Genomic DNA, 21,541 nt, shown 5'->3' on the forward strand with positions numbered 1-21,541 from the left:
AATTTTTTTATTGAAGTGCAATTGAAATATAATATTTTATTAATTTCAGGTGTATATCACAGTGATTTGATATTTATATACACTTGGAAATGGTCGCCATGATAAGTCTAGTTACCACCTGTCACCATACAAAGTTGTTACAATATTATTGACTATGTTTCCTATGCTGTACATTACATCCACATGACATTAATTTTATAACTTGAAATTTGTGCCTCTTAATTCCTTTTACCTATTTTGTCCCTCCCCCCAACTCCTCCACCTCAAACTTGCTCTAACATTGCTCAGTTTAGAGAGAAAATCGATAAATTTACCTCCTTACTGAACCAGTGTACTGAACTCTTTAATATTTAGGAAAAATAATTACATTTTAAATGTTTAGTCTTAGAAATTCTCATGAATTCTTTAAGAGATGTCTCCCCCTTTGCCTGGACCTCACAGAGATTTGGCTAAAGAATGGGATCATTCCCTTCCATGTCAGTCAATTTAGAATGTTTGGAAACCTCATTATTCAATTTCTTGGAGGGCACTACTAGGACACAACTGTCTCAATTACAAATAGGGTCATATGAAAGTTAATGAGTCCTTTAAATAACTCATTGGTTCCTTGTTCCATTTATCTTTGCTAAGATGTTAGGGCAGAGATCACTTTTCTATGACACTGGAAAATTAAAAATAATTTTCATCTACTGTTTCACACTATTTTTGGTTTGTTATTATGTGTTAAACTTTATTGTAGGTTTGCATAATACAGAACCCTAATCATAGAAAATAAATCTAGCCTTGTGACTTCAGAAGAGTAAAAGAGAAATTGATTTCAGAATTATTATAATATGTAATAATGAAAACAAATATAAATCTGTTAAAAATATTAGTCAAATATTTTTTCAGTCTGAAAACAAAAAAGCAGTATTATCTGTACATAATTTACATTAAATGTAGTAATAGTTGTCTTTAGTCAATAAAAGCGAAGATATATAGCAGCAAAAAAAACCCTCAGAGGCCTAACACAATAAAAGTCTCTTTCTCATTCCCACAAGTACACCATGGATCCCCATAGCATCCCAAGGCCATTACCCTCTGTTCAGCAACTCAGTGATCCGAGCTGCTTCAATCATGTGGCTGTATCATCTTAACACGTCTTTGTTGTCACCAAGTTAGGAAAAGAGAGAGACTGGAAAATCAAATATGAGCCAAACTCTTTTGGCCTGAAAGTTTCACGTGTCACTTCTTTTCACCTTTCATTGATCAAGACTAGTTCTTGGCTCCACCTAACCTCTGGAGCAAGGAGATCGTAAAGGAGTAATGGAATATATGGGGAGTATTGTTTGAGGACTTTCTTTGTCCCCCAGATATCCTTTGTTCCCACTAATCTACAAGGAAACACACTCAACTACTTTCAAAGTGAGACAACTCAAAGCCCAATACAGTCTCTGCTTCCAGGTCACCCAGACCTCTGGCTGCTATGTGAGAGTCTCTCTATCAGGTTCAGACATCACTACTTTTGACTGAAACATATAAACTAAAAAGACAAGTTAAGGGACCCCCTCCACACATATACATACACATCCATGAACACTCAAAAATAAATGACAATCATGCATAATAATAATAACATTGGTGGAACAGAAACAAGAACAGATGCCGTTAGGAGACAAGAAGACTGAGAGACACACAACAGTGACTAGTCCCTAGACATTTTGGTCCCCAAAATCAGGCACTGTGAGATGTCCTAAGCTGGGTTTGAGGAATTTTCCTCTGTTGGATCTAGTTTCTTCTTTTGGGGACCTCCAGAGAGTCCTTTCTTCTTTGGGGCTCCTGGCTTCATCTTTAAGGATGCGTTTCCTTTCCCATTATACTTGCTGTTCCCATCAGAAATAGGATCCCCTACTTGGATTCTGAGGAGCTTTCCCAGTCAGCTTACTATTCATAGAAAGTTTGGTAACTTAGAGTCATTTTAAGTCTACAAAAGTCATTTTCATTTTTGTTGTTCAAATCCATAACTTCTTTTCCAGTAGAACATAAAATAGCCAGAGAACTTTAATTCCAAACTTCTCCATGTACCCAGAACGTATTCAGCTCTTTTCTATCTTGTACATCTCAACTCTTTCATTGCATTGTTCACTCTCTATGTAACAGGCTTACACAGAAGCTGTTTGAATATCTGAGCAAAGCCACACTCTTAATCTGATCTTTTCCCTGAGCCATTTTACCAAATTATTGAGTGTCACATTCTTAACCTGTTCTTTGCTTTGAGGCAATTTAATCAGTTGGAAATAAATCACTAGACATTTATCTGTAAAGACTTCTGCACTCTTATCATTTATTAGGGTCATGAAACAATTGTTTTACCAACACTGCAAGGCTCTGTATTAGACTCTTTTTACTTCTGCTTGCAAACTAGTCAATTCTATTCTGAGCCCATTTATTTCTTAATATACCTTGCCAAATAGAATTAATAGCAAATCACATGTGTTATAAACAGCCTGCTTTCAAACCAGAGTCACACATTTGTTAGGTATGTGATATGCTGCTCGCGTTATTCTAATGTTTTGTTACTTTTTGAAATGAAGTTCCATCTCTCCAAAGCTTCTAGTATCAGTTCTCTCTCTGCTCACCCACCACTGGGTCATTAGGTTGATGTCAAACACATTAGATTTTTTAAGGCAGCATCTCACTTCCAGTAGCAATTTCTACAATAACCAAGATTGGCTAGATAAGACAGACAAACTAGATAGGATAGGTTAGACAGACAGAAACAATGCCCACATCTCAGTGCTTAATACAACAAAGACATTTCTGGTTCATTTAGAATCCAGTGCATATTTGAGAAAGTCTTTGGGCGCTGATGCCCTTGCAGCAACTCAGTAACCCATTTTGTTTTGCTGTTTTGGATCCAGTCCCCCCAGAAACACAGTAGAGGAAGAGAGAGGCTGAAGAACGGTACCCCAGATTTTTACAATTTTAGCCCAGAAATGAGACACATCACACTTCGTCCCATACTTTATTCTCCAAAATCATCTTGTGGTTCAAAGTAAGTGTAAGACTACATGCTAATGTGGGGGAGAAAATGGAATGCTCGGTGAGTATTACTCTTTGACACGAGGGGAAATCTCCCTCCCCTCATTTCTCCTACATGTAGAGATAATACTGTACTATATTTACCTACTTTAAAATAGAAGTTTCTGTAACTAACATTATCTCAAATGAAAAAAAAAAACAGGCAGCGTATTCTAAGGGTTAAGAATGCAGGTTCTTTTTTTAGACAAGCCTGGTTTATTAACTCTGTGATTTTAAGCCCAAGGAGGTTAAATGAGATAATTTTTATAAAACATCAGACATCTGTGAAGTATTTGATGGTTATTAGGTTTAATTGGGAAACATACTCTGTTTTCATTTTCTACTTCCATATATAGTATAGATATTTAATCCACAATTTTTTGCTAATATTAAGAAATCATATTAGTGAAACTTGCCAGAGAAATCCAATTCTATTGCCACGGGAAAAAAATAAAGCCAGGTTTTTGCTTGAGAACTTCAAATTTAACTGACTTTCTTGGAATTAATTTTAAATGGTATGAAAATTAGAACGCACGACATGACACACTTCTAAGCAAACTAATAAATTAGAGGAAAAGGAATGGTGATGAAGAGGTAAAAAGGTTAGAAGAAGGACAGATTAAATTTAATGACTGAAAATATTTAATTTTGTTTTGGAGAAAACCTAACAGTAATTATGGTTAATTAATAGACCTACATGCCACCGCAATATATTTTAATACCTGCAATATTATTTTGTTTGATCTCTTTTCATTGGAAGCTGTTGGCTAAATGATATAGACACAGAGAATTCTGCTCTAATCAGAGAAAATGAGTTTTGACTTTGAATCTGATCTGTAGTCTGGCTCTTTTATAGCTGTCCTGACTTCTAAAGAAACAGATCTCTTTTAAAACAGAAACTTTTAGAATGTACACATGTTTGACGTATTATAACTCTACATTTGTTTGATCTTACCAAACAATTTGAATGGATATCAACAGAAAGAAAGCTCACTTCTGTCAGAACAGGCATGTTTACAATCATTTTAATGATATCATTAGATGTTGCTCTTCAGAGCTGGCTCTTCCAGGCTGTTACATAAAAACCATGTGAGATAAGTTTACCACCTGTGCACAATGGAAATAACCTATTTCAATGGATCATGGTAAATACAGATAGAAGACAGAACTCAATTCATATTCTGTGTTAAAATCTGACCTTAAAAACAAAATATTTTTTGTGGTAGAGTGTATCTTCACTCTATACCAAAAAAAAAAAAAAAAAAAAAAAACCCAAAACCCAACAATGAACAGACTTTTCCTGATCTCAAAACATTTGAATTTCAGTGTCTCCGGAAAAGTCTCTTAGTTGACAGGTTGGTTCTTAGCTCATGTAAGAAAGCTGAACTTAAAAAGCTTTTCCAAAACCTTCACCTGGTTCTTAAGCCATCTTGGATTGAGATGTTTTCAGGGAAGTTGGTACTTAAGTAACCATAACCTTATTGCTTCTATATATCTCTTTAAAAAGGGGCGGACATTTTTGTGTGCTTTTTGAAGCTAAAAGAATTACAGGATAATTCCTCCTGAATCCACACTGTTTTTAAGCACATTTTCTTTCATTTTTTAGGCCGCTATCGTTTGAGTGTACTGTTGATTACTCAAAACCTTTATTGAGCAGATTCTACAAAATTTTTTTGTTTAATTTTCAATATCTTAATTTTATATACCTCTCTGTATTTCCAGATGACCAGACTGTAACTACCACCAGAATTCTTATAATTCTTCATATAACTTTATATAACAGTGTGGAATACAAAGGAAAACTGAGTATACTTTCATCTATTAAATGCTTTCTATGGGTCTGAACTTGTATCAACCCCTAGCAATAGAAGCACATAGAAACATGAATAAGTAATAGCACAGATACATGTAATAGAAACATGAATAAGTGATGGAAACATGAATATATTTCTAGAGCCTAGTAGGTTACCAGAGGGACACAGTATCTGAGGAAATTTTAGTTTCTGATAATAGGCCCAGGAGCATTTTCCCTAAAGTTCTGTTGTATGATCCTAGGAAACCTTCCTGATTCCTTAGCTTTTCCCAAGGGCTGTGTAGAAACGAAAGTTCATTAATACGACTAAGAAAATAAAAGTGTGAAAGTTAATTGGAATACTTCCTTACTGTTATGATCATTGGTATCAATCTAGGGTATCAAAGTCAAAATCACTCTTTATAGTTACAAAGGAACAAATTACAAGGAACACTTTACAAAAAGGAGATATTTTGAGGAGAAAAAAATAAAGGGCTCCATTTCTATGTCTCACATTGTGTGGATTAGAAATATTGGTGGCGAAGTTCTCTGCAAAGCAAGCATCTTTCTATCTGTCAGACACCAAATCAAGTGAAGAAGAAAATATAGCAAGAGTTCTCCTGATTAGATAAAACATAATTAAAATTTATTTGGCTTTGACAATCCAGGTATGTTGGAGTTGCTCCACTCTGGTAGAAAATTGCTAGAGTGAATATGATCTCTCTGTATCTCTCCCCACGTGTCAATTTGATGTACCCTCTGATTTCCCTATCCACTATTTACAGGAAGGAAGCCTCTTTTGCGAGTCTGAAGTATGTAATGATGCGCCCTGAGAGTGCATTTGGCTTTCCTGTCTATGCAGCTTTTATGGTTTCATTTCCCCCTTTTGATTTTCAAGTATGTAATTGTGTAATGCAACGGTACACACCTGGCTTCTGAGTAGTCTAGCCCAGGCTGGTTAGGAAACAATTCACAAATCTCCTAAGTCTTGGCAATGTTAATATGCCAAATTTAATAAAACTGTACAGAGATCCTAAATGTACCTGCTGAAAAGTGATTGGAGATACCTTTCCTCTGTGTAACATAAGATCCATTGTTTAGCTAAGTCTACTTAGAAACTTCACAGTAGTCATCGTGGTAAAGAATGAAATTGTGTACTTGAATGAAAATGTATTCCGCCTATTTTCCTGCTGCTGTATACCAACAGCGATTTTCAAAAAAATATTAATAAACTTATACAGGATCAGGATAAAGGAATGTTTATTCTTTAAACAGAACAGATAGAATTGTAGGCATATAAAACTTTTTAAGCCAAAAGAGAGAAAGACAGAAATTATACTCTGCAAAATATTTAAAATACATTCAAGGGCACTCAAAAATTTATATAATTGGATATTGCCTATGCAAACTGAGATTAAAAGTATATAGGTAATTTCCCTACCCTTGTGTCCATCTTATTCTATTTGTTGACATATTAAACTTGAGTTGTCATGATTATTTTGTACCAAAGTAACAGCCACAAGTGTCCTCTGCATAAAGTAAAAAATACATATAATAATAAAATAAATGATGTGTTTCTGAGACACTTTATATTTATAAAGCAAGTATAGCCACTGGTTGTTTTGAAGTTCTATTGAGACTTGTAAAGCACCTTCCAATCCCAGTGCCATTGCAGTAGGAGGCCTCCTGAGTACCTGATAGTGCAATATTTTTTTACTGATACTTTTAGTATATTGAGCTAACTGAAAAAAACTGATGGTATTCAAGAATTATGGTCATTATCATAGCTGGGAACCAATTGCTGGGTCAATTTCAATGGTGTTTATAGTATTAACCCCTTTACTACTAGAAATAAGAAATAGTTCTTCTGGTCACAAATATAGTTTGTGAGAACACTATCCAGATTTCCTGTTGTTTTTTTTCTCTCATTTCTCCCTGAAGTGCTACTTGATTCACCATACTTAAGAGTTAAGGTCACACTTAACCAGACGTTCTCATGAGGAGGTATTGAGTCATCAATAAGATTCCTAAGCCATCAATGAGTGCCAACACCTATTCTGCAGAGAGCAACAGAATTGGGTTGATGCCAGTGCCTCTAAATGTGGTATTGTTTGATGATGAGATGAAGAAGAGCCAGAAACCAATGATTTCTGACTTTTACAGACTCTAATTAAAATTTGGTGAAACTTCGTCACCTGTTGCCTGAACTACTTTAGGATGTAAACAATGTGCTAGCAGAGTAGATAAAATTCAGAATGTTGGCCTGTGTTTAGTTACTTTTCGAGGCCAGGCATTCTCTGCCTGTGGCTTGCAATCTGGGCTGAGTTCACCTTCATAATCTGGAGCTTGACAGGATTAGAAAAGCCAACTTCTGTTTGCCCCACTTGAAGCTAGTTTAAGCGTTATCATGCAAACATCAGCCTTTTTAGGAGATACACGAAGGAGATGCCTCAGACTCTCCCTAGTGCCTTTCATCAAGGGGGCAAACCCTCTAGCAAATACCCAATTGGAAGTTATGCCTACGTATCCCAACTTAAAGATTATGTTTAAGAAATTTATTTTGGCCATAGGTACAAGAGCATGGAATTGGTTAAAAGCAAACAGACTAGGACCTACTAAAATTTGAGAGAAATGCACCATCAATAAAATACTAAATCTATCTAGGAAACATCTGTGTAAATCCCTGGGCCTCTAAGCTAGCATCAATGGGAAGAAGCATGCTAAAGCAGGGGATCCTCGAGGAGAAACGTCTTCCCCAGCATCCAATTCAGATGTCGATGGGAAGGAAGATAAAGAAGAATGTTCCTCTCTTCCTTATAGAACTAAAGATCTTGGAACAGAAGCAGGGACAGAAGGATTGGTTAATCAGGAAACTTCACTGCCAGGATAGGATTTCTTACCATTACTATCTATCAGGGTAAGATATACGCTCTCAGAAACAACTGTTGTGTGTTTCCAATTGTTCACATTCAAAATGAAAAATTAAGTTGTAGCATTTATTGACCACAATTGTATAGTGTATGTGTTAGAGGCAAATGCCTTCTGTTTTAACTTGGAATCTCTAACCATAAGTAGTCACATCTAACCTGTTGGAAAGTAACACATATCACCTAGGTATTACAGAAAAGGAGCCATATGCAATAAATGGATGAGCCTTTGGGGTGGTTTTTCTTGCGGGAGAGGTGAGTATCTTCCATGTTAAAAGAGTGTGGATGTTGAATAGCCAAAGGTGGACTACTGCAGATAACATTAGTTTGCCTCTCACATTTGTGGGGACCAGAATTGGCCACCCCAAGATATGTGTCTTTGGCATGAGGATTATTTGAGGCTGATTGCTTTTGATAAACTGGGACAGGAAAGGAGGCTCTGAGGGGTGGAACTTGCTTGCTCTTTGTTAGGAGACATTTACATTGTAAAGGAAATCTCTATCTGTAAAGGTGCCTCCCTCTCTGTACCAGGAAGAAGAAAGGGGATGACCTTGCCTCTAGAAACTCTTAATCCATGGGGAAGGCAAGGACTTAAATCTGCATTTGTTTATTGTGCTTGTTTGGTAACCTCCTATAATTGACTTCCCTCCCCCTCCCAACGTTGGCATTTCTTTAAGGATTAAGCATCTTTCCTTAGGCTAGGAACTGATTGCTGTTCTCACCTGTGACCACCCAGCTCAAGACAATAGACTTGCCTCCTGCTACAGCCGCTGAGATAGCAGACCACTACCTGCTGTGTCCATCAAGCGCTGTGCCAACAGGGCAATCTTGTGACTATTGTGGGAGGGACATTTCAATCATATGTGAAACACCCTGTTTGGGGGTATATAACCACTCTGTGCACCCCACTTCTTCAGTGCCCTTTCTTCCTTCGGGAAGAAAGGCCCTGGGCCATGGTCCTCATAAAACTTTGTCTAATTTTCCCTTGCTATTCTGTCTCATGTGAATTTAATTCATTCTCCAGCCAGACGAACCCACATTCCGTAGAGGAAAAGTCTTCCTCCCTACACATTCTATTCCCAACTTCCCTCCCCTTATCAATTACCAGAAGATTCTCTTTCTTCTAGTCTCTCTTGAAGCCAGAAATAGTGATGTGGCCCAGTCCTGACCAAAGTAACCTAACAAGAATTTTACTGGGGTCTTGTTCAGAAGATAATTTGATGAGAAGAAATAGGAAGAAGGAAAGAACTGCCTGGCATCACTCCTTCCCTTTTGTTTCTACCTTGCAAATGTGATTCTTAGAGCTATGGAAAACATCTGTGGCTAAGATACAAGGAGGATTAAGACAAATAAAGAGCATACTAAGAATTAGAAAGAAAATACTTTCTTTTGTAGTATTCTTTAATTGCTGGATCATCCATGAAACAATCTACCTCTAGACATCTTTTTGTGATGATGATGATGATGATGATGATGATGATGATTTTTGGTGAGGAAGATTGTCCCCGAGCTAACATCTGTGCCAATCTTCCTCTGTTTTGTATGTGGGATTCTGCCACAGCATGGCTCGATGAGCAGTGTGTATCCATGACAAAGATCCAAATCTATGAACCCCAGGCTGCCAAAGTGGAGCATGCAAACTTATCCACTACACCACTGGACTGGCCCCTAGACATCTTTAAATAAAGAAGTAATGATATATTGTGTAGCCACTGTTGGTCAGGTATTTTGTTACTTATAGTTTAAAGCATTTTTAACAGATAAGTGCTGGTAGATCATTAACTCAGTTTTACCCCAACGTGTACCATACGATTTGGAAAATCAGGAATTTATAGACTGTCATGTTAAGAAAGATTTTCTTATAAAATCATAGCATTCTGAGCACTATTTGCTAATCTTTAAAGAATAGTTAAGGTAAAACAGGGATGTTGTTTCTGAGGTATAATTCGTAGGAACCCAGTTTTCTGTGGAATACTAGAGGCAGATTTCCTGAATATATTATATCAATATTAATTTGTCTTTTGCATCAGTTCTAACAAAGACTCCACTATCAGTATGAAAGTTGATGGCTGATTGAAACAACAAATGAAATTTTTTAAAACTAAAACCTCCATGTTTAATATACAGAAAAGCAGCGTTCAAATAAGTAACAAAAGAAGGCATATGTAATTGGAGTTTTGAAAATAGCACAAATACGATTTTCATTGCCAGCAGTTAGTAGACAAAACTGTAAATGGGCCTCTCAATGAAAACAAATGAGAGCTATATAAAATGTAGCAAGTATCTTTTTAAATGCCTTTCTGTGGTGAAAATTTTAAAAATCCATATGGGCCTAAAAAAAAACAGCAGTGAAAGTGGAACCCTAGGAATTAGGGGTGCTTAAACACCAGTTTTTCCCCTACGTTGATGCAGCAAACCCAGGGGATTTCAAGTTTCCGTTTTGATGGCTGCTCAGGGTCCACAGGACACAAGATAAAGCCTTGGTATGCTTGAGTAGAGCACATGATAGAAGATTGCTCTATAAAGCTGCATTCCCGAAGGATTACACCTGCAATAAACCCACAGCAGGAGGAACAGTAAATAAATGTCCTTATGTCACTGGTACTGTGTGAGAGAAAATGAAATATCCTCTGAGAATTCATAACCATAATCTGGTCTTCATGTAGATTTGCTCCTCGAGTTTACACAATTTAGTTGTTAGGAGGGATACCCAGGCAACTGACAGAAGCAAATGCAAAATCGACACTACAAAACCTTAATTTCAATTCAGAACTCTTAAACACAGATAAAAAACAAGAAACTCATTGGGGAAAAATGTACCATGAGTGAAAACTAGAGAGATTATATATTAAGTGTATAAGAAAATAATTTAAATATGCATGGTTTACATATTTGTGGAAATAAAAGTAAGTTTGAAAATTTGAGCGAGGATCAAGAAACTTTAAAATGTCTGTGAAAATTTAAAAAGGATTCTAATCAAAGTTTTAGAAATGGAAAAAGTAAAGTAAAACATTCAGTGTATCAAGATGGAAGCAAGAACTGGCAGAAAAAACCAAAGAAACTATTCATAAAGCAATCCACAGAAAGGAGTTAAAATATCAAATACCAGTTATGAGACACAGAAGGTGAACTGAGAAAGGCTGATATATCTAACTGAAATTCCAGAATAAAAGAATAGGTAAAAGCTTATATTTAAAAAGTGAACATAATTATGAATTTTGAGATATAATTATAAAATTATGATATAAATTTACAGAATAAGGGAAAGAAATCCAATTTTTTATCCTAGAAGAATAAGAAATTACCAATAGGGTAAATGAAAAAAACTTTCGAGTAAGATTTATTATAGTGATATAATATGTAATTGTACTATAATAGTAATTATAGTAATGTAAAATACTAATAGAACCTCACGGGCAAAGGGAAAATTTTATAAATGACAAGAAAACATATAGCCTTTGAAAAGGAATGACAATGCACTAGCATCTCAACAGCAATAATGGAAGTTAGAGGCACTGTAATAACGTCTTCTATATGTTGAAAGAAAATAACTGTTATAACTTATAATTCCATACCTAGAATGACTATCTTTCAAGAACCAAGGTGAATTAAAAGATTTGTTTTTGGGAAAACAAATAGTAAAAGAATTTACCTGCCAACTCACTCTAATTAGACGAACTTCCAAATGCTGAAATATATTTAGCTGGGAAGCATTCCTGGTTGAAGGTGTGACATGTAAGAAGAAACCATGAGAAAAATAGCAAAAGTTTTCTTTCTTTTCTATCTGTATACTCTTTATTTTCTTGCCTTGGAGAAATTATATAGAACCACATCTGAATCCTTGGTTTCCTTATCAAGGCAGTATTTACCTCATTGGTTGTGAAATAAGGATAAATTCTTAGCAGGATAACTAGTAGTTAATAAGCAATTAGCATGTGTTAATTTTTTGGTGATGTCTTTGTTAACGATTTTGATGATAGCTTTGTATTATTGTCCAATATAAGTTAAGAAAAGGTGTATGATTTTTTATTCTTTGTCCAAACAGTTGCATAAATGGCAACATGACATATATATTCTTTGGCAAAGAAAACACAAAAATGGGATGGTTTTGTTTGAGATTTTTCAAAATCTTGATGATTTACATTTCCAAGTTTATAACTGAAGTTTTTAAAGGCATACTAAAACACCAGGTCAGAAATTCAAAATTTTACAAAGCTACAGCATTTCTATATGCTTATAATATCAAATAATAATCTACTTTATCTTATTTGTTACTTCAATTGTCTAGTTCTAATTAAAATTGTGATACATAGAAAAGTTAAAGTGTGCAAAAAGTATCAGTCAGCTGCTCAATAAACATTTATTGAGAGTTTATTTTACATTGAAACTTCCGGTATTTCCCAGAAAATCCTCTGTACTTTTGCCGTGGCATTCTCCATGAACTTCTTCCCTTTTTATTTCATATGTGGGCACGGGAAGCCCCTAACATGAAATGTGGCACTGTGGAGGGAAGTCAGACAAAACTCTCTAGGTGAGTAGTTTTGAAAAGTTTAGTTAACCCCTATGGACCGTTGTTTCCTTTTACATAAATTGACATACTAGAACAATCACCTATTTCTGTAGAGTGTTACCTAACCCGTAGGGTTTTGTGGTAATTAAATGAGATAAATCATGTAAAGCTTATAAAACTGGGCAGGGCACATGGTAAACAAAGAGCTTGTTTCCCCTCTGAGTCTGTATGCCAGGCATTGTGCTAGATGACTCATGTCTTATTCAGTTTATTTTTTCAAATAACTAGGACAGTTATTTTGAAAAGTAAAAATAAGCAAACTAACAAAATAACCAAAAGCCGTGTTGACTGATAATCCATTTTTGATTTCTGTCTCTCAATTTTCAAACATGTATAATCCAGCTACTCCCTCACTTTCCTATCCAAACAGTCTTTTAAGACTCTAAAATTGAGTTTCATCTCACTCCTCCTTATTGAAAGTAATAAGAGTTACCATTTATGGTGTGCCTGCAATTTCCCAGAACCTAGACTAGGAGCTTTAGGCTGTTTCATTTAACATAAATGAGTCTGGTGCCTTTTTCTCACTTCTTGTCCTGATTAATGTCGCTGTGGCTTGTGACGTTTCTGACCATTCACTTCTTAGAAGAGTTTTCTCTTGATTTCAGAGGTGTCGCACATTTCAAGTGCATCACCCTTTCTCAATTCCTCACTGCAGGCTTTACAATCACAGGTATATGATAGTTCAAAGTTCTATTTTGCTTCTCTGCAGCCCTCTAAAATCTCTCATCCTAGGTCTACCACACTACACAAATCCCAGTGGCACCTTTCACATCACAACTTTTTGTGTTACCTCCTTGGCATTTTACAGCTGCCCTAATGTTTTTAAATCAAAACGAGAGGATAATAACTTGGACATTATTAACATTGAACTTAGCATTTACTAGGATTCGTAGATGCCAATTGACTCCTTCCCTGAAACTCACTTACTTCTGGATGGATAGAAAACTTCCATTGTTTAAGTTCTTCTCAAATTAAAAGAAGAAATCTAATTTATTTGTGTTTGATTTAATTGTTCCCAAATGAGAAGGAGAAAGCAAATGTGTTTTCTGAATCACTGACATTCTTGGACCAAATATGTTAGGTGAGAAAAACTATGCTATGGCATATAATTTGTGGAAATAGGCATTTTTGAAAAAAATTAATTTAGATAGAAACTATAAAAATTATATAAGAATTTCATTTCTCAGAGAGTCATGTACTGGTTTCAAGGTTCTTCTACTGTGAGATATAAAATACAGTTGTATTAATGTTATTAAGGAAATGTAAATATTATGCTTACTCTTCCCTTAAAAGTTTTCATTTTTTTCCTGTTCGGAAAGAAAGATTAATACAGATCACATTATGGAGTAGCATTATATGATAATTGATTTTAAAGACAATTTTCCCACTGGGTAAGTCACATTAAATTAATATTACAAGGCTGTTAAGTATTTCTTTGGTCCAATACAAGAATAAACAAAAGTAAATACATGTTATCTTCTTGTATTATATGATCAATTGTTTGCTAGTTAAAGGAAAACACAAATTCACATGAATCATTATATTTTTATACACAATAATACATGCACATAATATATATATACATATATATATATAGAAAATCATACACAACACATTTTTTTTCTTTTATAAGTAGTAATTGTGGTTATTCATCAGAGGGTATTTTCTTCTGTAATTTTAAAGATAGAAGGCATTCTTTTAATGTCAGCCTGTGCCTGTATGGTTATGTATTATAGGATTCAGTGAGCAGCCTGGCTTTAATTCCCAGCCCAGAAGGCACACTCCCCAGGCTGCTTTGTGTAACACCTGTAAAGAAGAAAATTACCAATGCTACATGAAAGCACCTATTTTAGTTTTAGGGAGAGGTGCTAGTTTTCAATAAAGGAATAAACTGTAATTCTGCTTTGTTTTCTGTTGGAAACGTAGTAGTTGTGGCCTTTCAGCAGATGTAAAGGCCCCCCATGAAGTGTTCCCTTCCCGATGTAGCCACTGCTCTGTCTCTACCACATGTTTTTCTCATAAGGAAAATAAACGCAGGTAGTGGAGATCTAATTATGTGTTTCTACAAACTGAATTAACACGGAAATGGCAAATTGCTTGGGGGAGCATTTAACCCTGCGCCTTTAAAGCATTCAAAAGTATTTGTGTTTCTCCGCACTTGGACTCTTAAAAGCCATTTGACTATTTTCCCAGGATATCTGCACCTAAAAGACTAGCTTTACATTGAACAGGGGCAGCTATTAGATAGAACTCCCAGCTATTCTTGGGGTGGGGGGTATAACATGTCATTGCCCCCCAAATCTTAAGGTTTAAGGTAGAAGATTATGGACTTGCAGTTAAGTCAGTGTATTCAAAAATGTTTGTACACACATGCATTTGTGTGTCTGTGTGTGGGTGTGCGTTCAGGAGAAAAGCTGACCACATCTCAGAACATGAACAGAGGTGGACAGACAGCCTTCTTTCCTATGTGGCACTTGATTTGTGGAACAGAAGAAAAAATGGTGGCAGCCTACTTGGGACGTTTTTTTATAATGTTGTAAGATGATTATGATTCAAATTTTCTATTTTAACATCTGAACATATTTAAGGGACAAAGTAGAAAGCACAGTCACTGGAGCATAAACTTCAGCGGGAAGTAATAAGATATTTTATTGTCAGGAATAATTTATCTTGGAGGGATGCTAAAGTTCTAGTTCTCCCTTGCTTCCAAATTACTATGAATCATTGACTTTATGTCTTATTACTTCCATTATGGTGTTTCCAAAATATCAGCCAAATCAGCTTTTTATATTAAACCCATTTGAAAAAATAGACTACTACTAACATAACTGCATCCATTTCTTAAAATATTGACATTTGGGTATGACATATATTCATGGATTCTACTGTTATAACAAAACAAATGGGATAAAGTGGGATGGGCTCAAATTTATTAATCTTTTAAAATTTTAAAAGACATGTAAAAATTCCATTGAAAAATTATGTTTTCCCTGATACACGTTGAGAAATTTTCTGGTGTTATATTTTTCTCATGTCAACATGAAACAGCTGGATTAAGAAAGACAGTATTTTAGATTCAGGTTTGTTTTCTTTCTTTTTATGTTTTTTGTTTTCCTTCTGCTTTCTTTCAACAAGAGATCATGAACCACCTGTAAACTAGATCTTGATGGATTAAATTAAAATTTGTGAAGTTGAATCCTGGTAATATAATAGACTCTATAAAATAGACCCCTTGTATCTACATCCCCATTATTCCATTCTCTTGTGGTTCTTCTCTAATTCAAATGCGCACTTGTTTTAAAATGCATGATTTCTGTAAAATTCTATTACATTTCTCAACTGCTTTCCTAAGAAATCCATTGTGACTTTTCCTACTGTGCTGGGAAAGCTTTGAACTCCTGGATGCTATTTATGATAGCTCAAAACGAATGCCTTGATAAGGCTACAAAGCAAAGTAATGGCTTGAAAAGCCTACTGATGAAAAGGTTGGTAGAGAGGCAATACGAACCATATACATGGATCATGCAAGAGGCTACAGGAGGTCACAGATTTTTAGGGAGTGAGGATCAAGCAGGGTCAGAGTGGTTATAGCCAATTGCACAGCCGAATCCTTCTCTATTCATCCCCAGCTGAATCTCTAATTATGACTTACACAATCAGTGCGAAAGCACTAAAGAGTGAAACTGTATTGTTCCATGGTGAGTGCTTAGCAAAAAGCCAGAATTTGATACTTAGTCACAGTTTGCAAACAATGTGGTTGAACCACATGAGGGGTCACATTTTTACATTCTGAGGCAATTTATTAGTAATGGTAACTGTCAGTCAGAAATCCCCCCAAAGCTCTTTCATTACTAGCCATGACTTTGATATAGAAATAGTTCAAAGTAAGAGGCAAATAAAACAAGAGCTAGATCATTTACAAAGAAACATCGCCAAATTCCCTTTGTCCTTTCCTGATGAGCAAACCTTGTAGCTGTGCTCTAAGTGGTGTACAGATTAGACTGCATGGGTTATTTTAAAAGCAAGCCTTTTTATTTGTCAATGAGGGATTTTTAAAGTTCCTGAACTATTTCCCTGACTTCTTTCATTTTAACTCAAAAATATAAACAGAAGCAAACACTATGGTTGAGATAATTTATGCAATGACATTTTCCCAGGCTATAGTACTCCAGATAGGAATGACTGAAAATTTAGAAAGCTTGCCTAAATTTAAAAACAGTGTCCTGCATAAGGATGTTGCACAGCTTTGTCCCAACACACACACACTCACACACAGATGCATGCACACATATACGTGTGCACATGCATTTCAAGTGCACAAAGCAAACTTCTATTTCTGTTTATCAAGCTGTTTTTTCAAGACCCAAATATAAAAAATTCAATAAAAATTACTTTTCTACCCTTGGAAGGAAATACCACCTTTTACAGACAGAAAGTATTTTAATAGTTTTCATTTAATTAATTTTCCATACATGCTCCTGGAATTATTACTCTGTTGTATATTTCTTTCTTTCCACTACTGACTTTCATTTAAGAACTTACTGTTTATAACTGCTGCCTTTATGACATCACAGAATGTATTACCATATGTGTAGAGTACTGCTGCTATTGCCACATCCTCTCTAAATGAAGGTTTTTTAAGAATGAAAATCACATTCTCTAAGGATTTTATGTGGCCATTTTAAAACAATGAACAAGAGATTTAAGGTATGAAACAGAACATACAGTAGAAAGCAAATCCATCAAAAGCATATGTAGAGAGGAAAGATCTGAAAGCAGCGCAGATTTTATTCCTTCCACTGTTTCATATTAGTAATTTTAAAAAAATTGAAAATACTAGATCATATGATGGATAGGACAATGTAATACAGTAAAAATAACTAACATTTAAAAATCATTGTTACATGTTAGGAAATATGATCCATGCTTTACATGTAGCATCTCAATTAATCCTCAAAACGTGCCTGTGAAGTATGGATTATTATTCCAAATTTGGCAGACGGGGAAAATTAGGCTCAAGGTCACACACACTGTTTCACTATAAATTCCTGATAGCTCAATTAATTGATACTTTATTGAGCCTTATAATGATATTTATGGTTTAACCCCTGCATTGTTAACCTGAGTAGCTTATTTGATACCAGTTTAAAAAGTAGATAAATTGTGATATTTGTCTGCTTGTTTTATATTTTAAAAAATAGTTTTATAACCAAGGTTCACCATTCTTCGAAATTTGGAAGCTATGCTTCTGTAAGCATTTATCTCTTGACTCCAATCCTGAGCTCCCTTAACCATTCTACTGCCCATAAACGCTGACATTTTAAAATGAACGAATTGGTTTTGCAAATACCAGTGTAATAATTGGCCGAAGCACGAGTCATCAGAACATGATGAATCATTAGCTAAAATGTTGTCGGGGAATGGGATCTTTACAGAGTCTCAAAGTAACACCTCATAGATAGCTTGACCAATACACGCAATAAACAGTAACTTTACAATGGATAAATCTCACAGAAGTCACCTTAACCACGTGAGTAAACTTAGCATCTTCAAAAAGGAGGCAAACATTCATTAAGTGAATTTGATATAATAGAAGTGCACAATATCACCTGTAGAATTCTTCCGAAAACTGTTTAACCTTAATTTAAGCATGACTAAACCTTCAGACAAATCCAGATGGCAGAACATTCTTTAACACAATTAGGCCGCATTCTTAAAAGAAAAAAAAAGTCAATATCATGAAAAACAAAACAGACAGGGTGAAGTGGAGGGACTATTCTTTCACATTAAAGGAAACTAAAGAGACATGTAAAACAGCTACAATGCAAGGTCCTTGATTGAATCCTGGATCAAAATAATCATACAAATAAAGAACTATAAGGAATACTGTTGAAACAGTTGGGGAAAATTTGAATAAGAACTGTATTTAGATAGGACTATTGTTAAAGTATAATTTTCAAAAAGTTAAAAACATGACTCACAAATATGAAATAAATATATACGACAAAGATTTTATCTAGCTCATTAATTAGTGAGGAACAAGTTAGATATTAAAGTTAGACCAAAGATTACACGAGGAGCTAGGTTTCCAAAGGCAAATTCACAAAGGAATATTAAGATAACATTGCTGGGTTAGATACAAAACTAGGGAAATAAACTATAGCCATCGGGGTTATATTTTTAAATAGATAGAAATCATTTTCACCTCTGCAAACAGAAATTTACAAGTTAACCTCTGCTATTTTATAAACCTTAGGTGTTATAAAATAAACTGGCTAATAGAAAGTTTACTAATTTTACCACATCGTACTAATGAGTGTATGAAAGGAAACTCAGTAATCTCTTTTGCCTATTAACAAGTTTCAAAAATTTTTTTTGACATTGCTATATCAAAATTAATATTGTAGGGTGTCATAACAAAATTGTCATTTAAGTAGAGAATTTCCTAGGTTTTAGAATATACATGCTGAAATATTTTGGGATTGTGTTTCATAATGTCTGCAATTACTCTCAAATGATTCAGAGAAAAATGCTGCTTGGGAACAGCAGAAAGCAAATGTTGCAAAACTGTTAATACCTGATGAACTTAGTTCATAAATTTCACAGATGTTAATTTTGCTAATCTTCCAACATCTCTGTAGGTTGGAATTTTTCTAAATAAACATTTGGGGACGTAAAGAATGAACTATTTGGCTTGTTTTGGCATTTTGTCATATTTAAATTTTAAGCTGATATCAGTTTGCTTGTGTGTGTGCCCTGGTCTTCTAGACATTGGAAGCAGCGCAGCTGGGAGCATAGGCTCTCAAGTGAGAGTTTAGTAACAGGTTTCAAATATCAAAATTGCTACTTACAAGCTGTGTATCATTGGACAATTTAGATACACTCTGTGCTTATTTTTCTGAGTTGTATGATAGGGATATAGCAACAAAATTACCTACCATATATTTAATACTCAACCAATGGTTAACTAAACTCTTAGAATTTCTTTAAAGCATAAGGTAGACCTAATTCCACAAGCCTCAAAAAGTATATCCATGTAATCTAGACTTGCTTGCTCTGACTTAACAGAAAACTTTGATATCTTTTTGTTATTGGTGGGACATTCAGGAGCTCATTTATTTATTGCTGGTTCTTCCTTGCTAATCAGCATCCCTAAAAGGAAGTTCTAGTCACATGCATTTACTTCATAAATGCAAAGTAATAAAGTTGGAAAAAGATCTTTGAAACAAGGAACTTTGGGTTTAAAACAAGAAAGACAGAAGCTTTACCAATAGACTATCAACCTTTAGTCGGATACCAGATTGGAAAAGTGATAGGAACTTCAGATTCAGAAAAATGAAAATGTTCTCAGGTTTTTTGTGTTTACTTTGGAATTGGGCAGGTATAATTTAAAGCAATATTTGGAGCAAAGGCTTTGGAGTAAAGACAAACTTTCAGAGGGAAAATGATGCAGAGGCTATTCATCTATTTTTAATCCATATGGATCCACAGCTCTAACATAGCAGACTAATTAGAAAATCCTGTTCCAAGAAGGAATAAAATTCAGTTCCTGCTTTGTTCATTAAGGTTCCCATGGTAATTGTAATTTTTAAGGCACAATCCTTTGAAAAACCCTAATTTGCTTGATTATTGTAACTGGCTATCATATTTTAAAATTTAGCTCTGTGCTAAACTTTTTAATTTGGCTGCATTATAAATAGATATTTGATTTCAGTGCAAAGAAACTCTACTCCAATCTTGAATAAAGAGTATTTTACCTATATTGTGATTTAATAGTGCTCTGCTTTGTTACAAATAAATAGTTCAAATCTCTTTCAGATACTCTGTACGCATTACAAGACACTACAAAATGTAAATTTATAATAAATATGGATAGCTTCAATGTTATTTGGTCTCGAACTCTTGTAAGGTGACGAAAATCTTCTTTTAGATTTTTAATTAATGAATATCATTGTGTAAAATGTTTACTTACATGACAGAAGACAGGAATATTCACTTTAACGTTTCTGAAAAAATAAATTGATACAGATGGGTTGTAAATTTATTTCCTCACACCAAAAATCCTATGACCAGTTTGTGTTTTTGTTACAAAATTTTGTTTTATTTCAACTATAAACTTACTGTCATAGAAATTCTGTTCAAAATTTTAAATTTTATAGTCCTTTAATACCAGGAAAACATTTTTACTGTTTGCATTTAAACAATTTCAATTATAATAAGAAATTGTTAACAAAAAATGGCATTTCAATCTTTTAATTGGATATTGCTCTTGATAATCAGTTATTCCCAGGCATCAGCTTAGATGTGAGGAATAACCTAATGTAAATTAGTTTATAGTTAAGAACACTGCAGTAGTCACTGAAATTTTAGTTTGTAACTCCACTTTTTATTTTCTACATGATTTAAAAGACAAATGCATAAAAATAATTATAAATCTATTATTGGGCACATAATATGCAAAATTATAATTTGACCACCAACATAAAGGAGAGGAGCAGAAGTGTATAGGAGTAGAGCTTTGTATGCTATTGAAGCTAATTAGGATCGAAAAAACTAGATTGTTATAAATTTAGGATGTTCATTGTATTTCCCATGGTAACCAAAGTTTTAAAGAGCCTACATTCAAACTCAGGCAGTCTCAACTAGTGTCTGCTCTTAACCATGTTATGCTACCTCTCAATGTGAAAGGAGATTTGAATTATTCGCGCATTCATTGAGAAAATATGTACATTGGCCATCTAAGGAAAACCATTTTAATAGATTCTGGCAGTGTAATGCTGAATAAAGTATTAAACCTGCCTTCCAATAGATCATAGTAATCACTACAACATTTTAATTCATTGTAACATAATATACAAATTTATAAAAAGCAAAAAAATTTTCTTTGATAAATACAGAATAAAGGAGACATGTTTGTAGTCTTGGTACTATGAGAATACTATGGAAAGACTTATAGGTATAAGACTTGAATATGAAATTGTCACTGTGTGATGGTTTGTAAGTTTCAAATGGTCTCTGACACCTCTGACTGCACTGCCTACCCTTCCTCCTCTCCAGCCACCCTGACTTCCCTGCTGTTTCTTGAAAACACTAGGCAGAGTCCTGTCTTGAGGCTCCTGTATTTGCTATTCTTTCAGCATAAACACAATCCTTGTACATAAACTTGAGTGTCCCTACCTCATGTACGTCACT

General features: G+C 34.6%; 1 protein-coding gene across 2 annotated transcripts in view; it reads right to left on the reverse strand.

The window, feature by feature from the left end:
- SEMA3A (semaphorin 3A) overlaps positions 1-21,541 on the reverse strand; it is a 450,731-nt gene that overhangs the window by 379,354 nt on the left and 49,836 nt on the right. The window contains exon 2 of one of the 2 annotated variants that reach the window (XM_070617315.1): positions 20,322-20,355. The exons of the other annotated variant lie outside the window; for it this stretch is intronic. The gene's annotated coding sequence lies outside the window, so the exon portion shown is untranslated. The remainder of the gene's footprint in view (positions 1-20,321; positions 20,356-21,541) is intronic. 2 annotated transcript variants of the gene reach the window in all.

This window comes from Equus przewalskii, chromosome 4 (genome assembly GCF_037783145.1).
Source record: "Equus przewalskii isolate Varuska chromosome 4, EquPr2, whole genome shotgun sequence".
NCBI classification, from domain to species: Eukaryota; Metazoa; Chordata; class Mammalia; order Perissodactyla; family Equidae; genus Equus; species Equus przewalskii.